Genomic DNA, 8,077 nt, shown 5'->3' on the forward strand with positions numbered 1-8,077 from the left:
CCAATGTTATCCTCTTCAAAATAGTCCTAATTAGATATTGCAGACTTAACTCAGCACTTTTTCCAATTCCCGAAATACTTCTGCAACTCTGTAATTGGGATCGACTGTAGCTCTCTCAGCGATGCGTTTGTAATTCCACCTACACCTTCAAAACAGTGACCCTTTAAGGATTTCTTTATTTGTGCTTGCGGAGAAACGTGACATGGGACCAAGGCTGGTGAATATTCGGGGTAGATACTCATCGCATTTTTTTTAAGTTACAAACAGATAAGGAAGTGCTGTAAAACCGCTTTTACTAAATGCAAATTAAAAATTGTTTCCCCTTTTCCCGGATTATGTCAACATGTTTTTGTCCAAAAGATTAAAGCAAACAGACTGTTACTTCTTTTCCAAATGTAGCAGTGTTCGGAAAAGAGAGAACAAAGCTGTAAACACGAAACGGGATTGGAACCCAAGTTCATTAACCAGATAAAAACGGTCGCCAGTCAGAATCGGAGAAACATTTTCAGAGTAGTTGTCAATAACTTACTTATCTTTACAGTCGCCGCGCGGAGTGGCCGCGCGGTTTGAGGCGCCAGCCATGTCACGGATTGCGCGGCCTCTCCCGCCGGAGGATAGAGTCCTCCCTCGGGCTGGGCGTGTGTGTGTTCTTAGCATAAGGTGGTTTAAGCAGTGTGTAAGTCTAGGGACCGATGACCCTAGCAGTAGTTTGATCGCTTAGAAATTCACACAAATTTGAACATATATATACATACGAGTGTATCTACAATCTTAATTGAGAAATGAAACGTGAACTCCTAACATACGAAATAAGTGAGAACATAATGACAGCATCACTCGCTCATACCTTGTGCAAAGTTGCTACTGTTAAGAGTGACACTACATCGTTTACTAACACATAATCATGGAATGATCAAAACAATTTCTAGAATATAGCGATGCTACGACTTCAACAACACTTTTAGAAGTACTTTTTATGTACAGAATTTCATAGCACATATGTTGAACTTACTAGCACTGATTTAAGCAAAAGTAATTTCGAGACAAGTATGAAAATTTAAACCACCTATTTTCTGCAGCAGTCTTTTGGATCACGTTGAGCACCTTGTGAACTGATGTAATAATTCGACTCATGTCTTTGAACATTTTAATTATTAAGGTAACCAAAAACCTAAAGAAATAACTACATATTTATGAATATTCAGAAAATTACAGGATCATGAACTGTACCTTACACAGGTTACATGACTTTGGCCATTGACATTCTCCTTACAAGAACTTCGAATTTTAAAGATATGACTGACTGATTCGTGCGCTCGTAGGAATCTAAGCAGTGTGTACATTGCACGAGCTGTCCATCTGATGGTCTGCTGCCGCAGTGGTGCTGGGAAGCATGAGGACGCGCTTGAAAAGTAACCCTCCCATTTTTTTATGTGAAAGCTCTTAAAGAGTTATAAGTAAAACAACTTCATTAACATTCTGCATCTTTGTTCTTCATCTTCATGTCTAAATATTTATGTCTCGACTGTCACCCTGGCGACGAACAAATACACCGTAACGAGAGATAAGTTCGTTGATATCGTCACTGTAGAATGTTTGACTTTATTGACGGAGCCACAGACTCGCTTCTTGCACCACTTCATCACTATCGACTTGAAGACCTCGAAGGTGTTCCTTAAGTTTTAGAAACAGATGAAAACTGGATAATGATCGACGACAGTGAAGTCAAGGCGTCGGATTGTTGCAGAAGTCGCACTGGTCGTGTGTGGCATGGCATTGCCGTACTGATGGAGGCTGTGCTCTGTATGTGGACGAACTCTTCGAATTCGTGAAACTCGATTACAGCACACTGTTTCTCACGCACCGCTATAGTTAATGTTACACACCACTATGTTACACGCAGCAATTTGGAGCCCTCTTTGTTGCAGCTTCCGTCAGCGAAGCGGGAAAATCAGCTCAGTGATGTGCATGAGACTGACAACAGAGTAAAAAATTCGGAGGCATTACTACTGGTCGAAACGTGCAGCGCTGTATAGACTACCTTTTCGGTTTACATATTCACTTCCAGACTGTAAATAAATGAGGCTCTTAAATTCCGTTCACATACCGTGAGCACGTTGTAGAAATCTGCACGCAGCTATTTGGAACCCTGCGCACTAAATTGCTTTGTCATGCAGCAGACTAGGAAGCAGCGGCTCGTGTCGCACGCTTATCTTTTTGGCGACACTAATGTCTAAGCCGTTAAGTTGCGTTAATATATGGGTGCCTCGTCTCGAGATAACAGGAAGTGGAGCAGTGGAACTGTCTTCTGTCGCCGAAAGGACGGGATACAGTCATTATGGTTTCCTTTTTACGTTGCGTATGTTGTAATTGTCTGTCCACATTTTACTCTTTTGTTGATGTAGTCACTTATTATATCTGTGAGCTATGGCAGCATGTAACGGGACATCCTCCTCTAGCATTATTTTTCCTCAACAGTAGTTGTCGATATCAGTTTTATTTTTCGAGTTTTGGACAGGTCAGTATTATCTCAGTTGTTTTTCTGAAAACTTTCATGTGGTTTTATATGCAGTATGTTATATATCTAGCTAAAATTTAGGAAAAGGAATTACTTTATAAAATGTTTTAATATCGATGCTATAATCGGTAAGTACTAGTTTTGAATGTACAGTTAAAATTATTTTTTTGTAGAAACATTTGAAATTATGAATTATTGGCACACTTAAAATTTCTGTTATTAATTACTCAATCTTGTACTGTTTACTATGGTTATTTCTGGATTCATTTATGAAATAATAATTAAAATTGATAATGTAAATAAAACTAGTAGGAATTCATTTGTTAAAAAATTGTAAACCATTTGGAATATTGTTATTTCCGCAGACTGTGAGAGTCGTAAGCTTGCCTCTGATTTCATCGGACGTATTTTTGTATAATAGGTGCAAACAACGTAACTTCGGCTTTGTTAATGTGAAAAATTAAAATATTGTATGATACACTAAAAAGTGAGAAAATTTGTGGAAAATATATTTGCTTAAAAAAATTCTGCAACTGCATTCTTCCAATTTATTTAGTTCAAACCAACCGTGAGGACCTGATATTAGATTTTCAGCTTCAAGAATCAGACCCCCATACAAGAAAACTGGAGCCACATCAACATGACAAGGTAAACTTGAAAGTTTATTGTAATCTTCACTCCTCACAGATCTTCATAAAAGACTTTGCTTATTAATTATTTGGACTGGGCATTGTTTAATGTAGACAAGATATGGAAGAAGGAAGAAGGAAGGAAAGAGGGGGGGGGGGTGTAGATTAAAAGCAGATGGAAGTTTTGGAAGAAACATTTTGAACCTGTTACAGGATACCATGCGCACGCTTTGTGAGTATAAGAAAAAGTATGCTAGGAAAGACCACCATAGAATTTCTAAGCTAATGTATCCGCGTGGGTCTCGAACGTGTACTGCCTCCCAGAGCTGCCGTGCACCGGAATTGGAAGGGAGAAGTACACTGCCGGAATGCGTTGATAATCGAATCAGTGACATTCTTTGGGACACATACAGGGTGCAACAGAAAAATACGGTCAAACATTTGAGACACATTAGCACACACAGGAGCAGAAAATGTGTTATTTTGATATACGTCTGGAAACTTTTAAACCGGCCACTGTGGCCGAGCGCTTCTAGGCGCTTCAGTCCGGAACCATTCTGCTGCTACGGTCGCAGGTTCGAATCCTGCCTCGGGCATGGATGTGTGTGATGTCCTTGGGTTGGTTAGGTTTAAGTAGTTCTAAGTCTAAGGGACTGATGACGTCAGATGTTGCGTCCCATAGTGCTTAGAGCCATCTGAACCATTTGAAACTTTTAATTTCTGTATTCCGGACCTGCCAGCAAAAAAGGAGGCGCGGAGTATCGTCTTGCCAGTAGGAAAGCAGTAACAGCTGAATGGGTGGGTCAGGAGAGCTGAGTGACTTCGAACGTGGAACGAACAGTCATTGAATGTCACCTGAGTAAGAAATCCATCAGGAAAATTTCAACCCTTCTTAAGTTGTCTGAGTGACTGTTGGTGATGTGACTGCGAAGTAGAAACGCAAAGGAATAACCAAAGCTAAACCAAGACTGGGCAAATAACTTGTACTGGCAGACAGGTACTCTCGAACATGGAAGTCATTCCCTGGTTTCTTAACAAATGTCCTGTCATCCTGTCCCTTCTCCTTGTCAGTGTTTTCCCTTCCTCTCCGATTCTGCACAGAACCTCTTCAGTCCTTACCTTATCAGCCCACATAATTTTCAGCATTCTTCTGTGGCACCACACGTCAAATCCTTCGATTCTCATGTGTTCCTCTTTTCCCACAGTACATATTTCAATGTTGTGCTCCAAACGCACACACACCAAAAAAACTTGTGCATCACCCCGGTTCCCAGAACTCTTGAAGATAAACGTTGACTGTGGGTATTGTACTTGACTGTTCAGAGATGACACTAAACTCGCGCAAAGATGTAAACAACCATGCATGAATAGCGCCTATGAGACGGAGGGGGTCCGACAGAGGTCAGTTCCAGTCATTCCACCAGGAAAGACGCACACAGCTCGTGTTGTCTGTAGTTCAACCATGCCTAGGCGGTCAATACTGCGGTTCGATCGCGTCCCCATTGTTACTTTGTGCCATGAAGGGCTCTCAACAGGCGTCACGGAATCAACCAAAGTGATGTTGTTCGGACATGGAGGAGATACAGAGAGATAGGAACTGTCGATGACATGCCTCGCTCAGGCCGCTGAAGGGCTACTACTGCAGTGGACGACCGCTACCTACCTAGTATGGTTCGGAGGAACCCTGACAACAACGCCACCGTGTTGAATAATGATTTCGTGAAACCACAGGACATCGTGTTACTACACAAACTGTGCGTAATAGGCTGCATGATGCGCAACTTCACTACCAACGTCCATGACGAGGTCCATCTTAGCAACCACGACACCATGAAGCGCGGTACAGATGGACCCAACAACATGCCGAATGGACCGCTCAGGATTGTCATCACGTTCTCTTCACCGACGAGTGTCGCATATGCCTTCAACCAGACAGTCGTCGGAGACGTGTTTGGAGGCAACCCGGTCAGGCTGAACGCCTTAGACACAATGTCCAGCGAATGCAGCAAGGTGGAGGTTCCCTGCTGTTTTGGGGTGGCATTATGTGAGGCCGACGTACGCCGCTGGTGGTCATGGAAGGCACCGGAACGGCTGTACGATACGTGAATGCTATCCCCCGACCGATAATGCAACCATATGGGTAGCATATTCGGCTTCATGGACGACAATTCGCTCCCCCGTCGTTCACATCTTGTGAATGACTTCCTTCAGGATAACGACATTGCTCAACTACAGTGGCCAGCATGTTCTCCAGACATGAACCCTATCGAACTTGCCTGGGATAGTTTGAAAAGGGCTATTTATAGACGACGTGACCCACCAACCACTCTGAGGGATCTACGCCGAATCGCCGTTGAGGAGTGGGACAATCTGGAGCAACAGTGCCTTGATGAACTTGTGGATAGTGTGCCACGACGAATACAGGCATGCATCAATGTAAGAGGATGTGCTACTGCGTATTAGAGGTACCGGTGTGTACAGCAATCTGGACCATCACCTCTGAAGGTCTCGCTGTGTGGTGGTATAACATGCAATGTGTGGTTTTCATGAGCAACAAAAAGGACGGAAATGATATTTATGTTGATCTCTATTCCAATTTTCTGTACAGGTTCCGGAACTCTCGGAACCGAGGTGATGCAAAACTTTTTTTGATATGTGTACATTCTCAGAAATTTCTTCTTCAAATTAACGCGTATGTATGACACTAGGAGACTTCTCTTGGACAGGAATGCCCTTTTTGCCAGGGCTAGTCTGCTTCTGATGTCCTCCTTGCTCCGTCCGTCATTGGTGATTTTTTTTGCCTAGGTAGTAGAATTCCTTCACTTCATCTACTTCATGACCATCAGTCCTGATAAATTTCTTGCTGTTCTCAGTGGCTGAGTGTGCGACGTAAAAGAAATGGAGTACCGTGGTCCTCATAAACCACACATCTGTAGTCAGTTCGACCTGGAGATGGTGCGAAGAATGACGCCATTGGGCAGTGATAGACTGGAAACAAGTAATTTGGAGTAATGAATCGCTCTACTCTCTGTACTAATCCGATGGATGGGTGTGGGTTAGGCGAGTGCGTGTGGAATGGCACCTGCTATCATGTGTAGTGCTAGCAGTCAATTAAGATGGAAGAGGTGTTACGGTATGGAGGTCTGTTTCGTGGTTATGGTATGGTCCCGTTACTGCGCTTAAGAAAACTCTATATCTGTAAGGATACGAACAGATTTTAAAGCATTGTCTGCTGCATACAGTAAAGGATCCGTTCGGAGACTATGTTTCTTTTCGTATGCGCTTGACAATGCACCCTGTCATAAAGTAGCGTGTGTAAGGCAGTGATTTGTAAGCATTAACATTCATGAAGTTTTTTGAAAGATTTCGTGATTCCTTCAGCTCCCATTCCCTTTATTTCGTGTAAGATGTACAATTTCGGTTTAGGCCGTTTTCAAGTATCTAAAACGGAAACATTATACATTGGATATATCAATGACACTAGTGATTTTGATGTAGGAACAAGTCGTATCTGTACAGGTATACTAGGCACATTATTACTTACTTTATGGTTCATGTTTTAGTAATACATGCCATGTATGTGGTTGCTCCTATGGCTCCGTTTTATGTTCATAAAATAAATGCGAGGTGTTTTACGCTATTTTAGGGGACGTTACTTTCAAACAGTTGTTGCGAAGCTCTCATATATAAGGTCCATATTCTAACGTACTTAACAATAGGAAACGTATAATTATTTTACAGAAATTTGTTAATTAACCTGCATATGTTTTTGCTCTCAGTTATATTTAATTAGCGTTCATCATTGGTGTAAATATGACTGTATTTAATTTTTTGAAAATAACTTTTAAATATTTGTTCTCTTACTGTGGGAACACGTCATTTTAGTATAGTTGGTACAAAGATCTTATATACAAAATCTATCACAGTACTCTAATGAAACAGTACTGAGAACTATGAGAGTCAAATAAAAAATGCTTTATTGTTGCGTGCTGTTTCGCATTACAGTCATATTTATTAATGACTAATGAGTATAGTGATGATATTACATTGTATGGTCCTGGAATGCTTCGTCGTAGAAGTGGTATAAAGTTGTCTAGGAATATCCCATTTCGCAGGTAATTTTGTTCATTTAAAATCTGACTGACTGATATTTTAGATGGATATAAAGTTATACTTCTTCAATGACATCCGTGATTTTTTCCTTTCAGTGACTTATGTAATATTTAAAGTTATCCCCTTTATTAGATATTCTGTGGTTGGTGTCTCTTAGGTGTGCAGCAGTTGTAGATGGGTTGTTGTCGGTTATTGTCGTGTGTTCTTTAAATCGTGTACTAACTTTTTTTCCTGTTTGTCCAACATAAAATTTTGGGCATTCTTCACAGTTAATTTTGTAGATTCCTGATTGCGAGAACGATGATATGTTCCTACATCAAAATCACAAGTATCACTAATGTACCCAATGTATAATGCTTCTGTTTTAGACACTTGAAAATGGCTTAAGGCCGAAATTGTAGAATCCTACATGAAATGAAATGATAATTAAATGGACACCGTAGCTGCAAACAGGCGTTGATGTACTTCATTGGGGACATGTTTAAAATGTGTGCCCCGACCGGGACTCGAACCCGGGATCTTCTGCTTACATGGCAGACGCTCTATCCATCTGAGCCACTGCGGGCATAGAGGATAATGCGTCTGCAGGGACTTATCCCTTGCACGCTCCCCGTGCAACCCCGGGGTTGAGCTGGAGTGTCGATTCACTCCAGACGCCAGTCTCTACCATGAATGCTTTTTCTGATTACGACCGTTGAAGAAGAATGGCTCGTCATTCCTCCACAGACATTCAAACACAAACATTCTTTCGGGAACAGATACTACCGTCATATATAGTTAATCCTACATGAAATAAAGAAAATGGCAGCTGGAGGCA

The 8,077-nt window shown here is 41.5% G+C and overlaps 1 non-coding gene across 1 annotated transcript; it reads right to left on the bottom strand.

Moving 5' to 3' along the window:
* Positions 1-7,751: 7,751 nt before the first annotated feature.
* Trnat-ugu lies at positions 7,752-7,826 on the bottom strand. The gene has a single exon. It is a non-coding gene; the product is annotated as a tRNA-Thr (tRNA).
* Between the last annotated feature and the right edge of the window lie 251 nt (positions 7,827-8,077).

This window comes from Schistocerca piceifrons, chromosome 3 (genome assembly GCF_021461385.2).
Source record: "Schistocerca piceifrons isolate TAMUIC-IGC-003096 chromosome 3, iqSchPice1.1, whole genome shotgun sequence".
Classification (NCBI taxonomy): Eukaryota; Metazoa; Arthropoda; class Insecta; order Orthoptera; family Acrididae; genus Schistocerca; species Schistocerca piceifrons.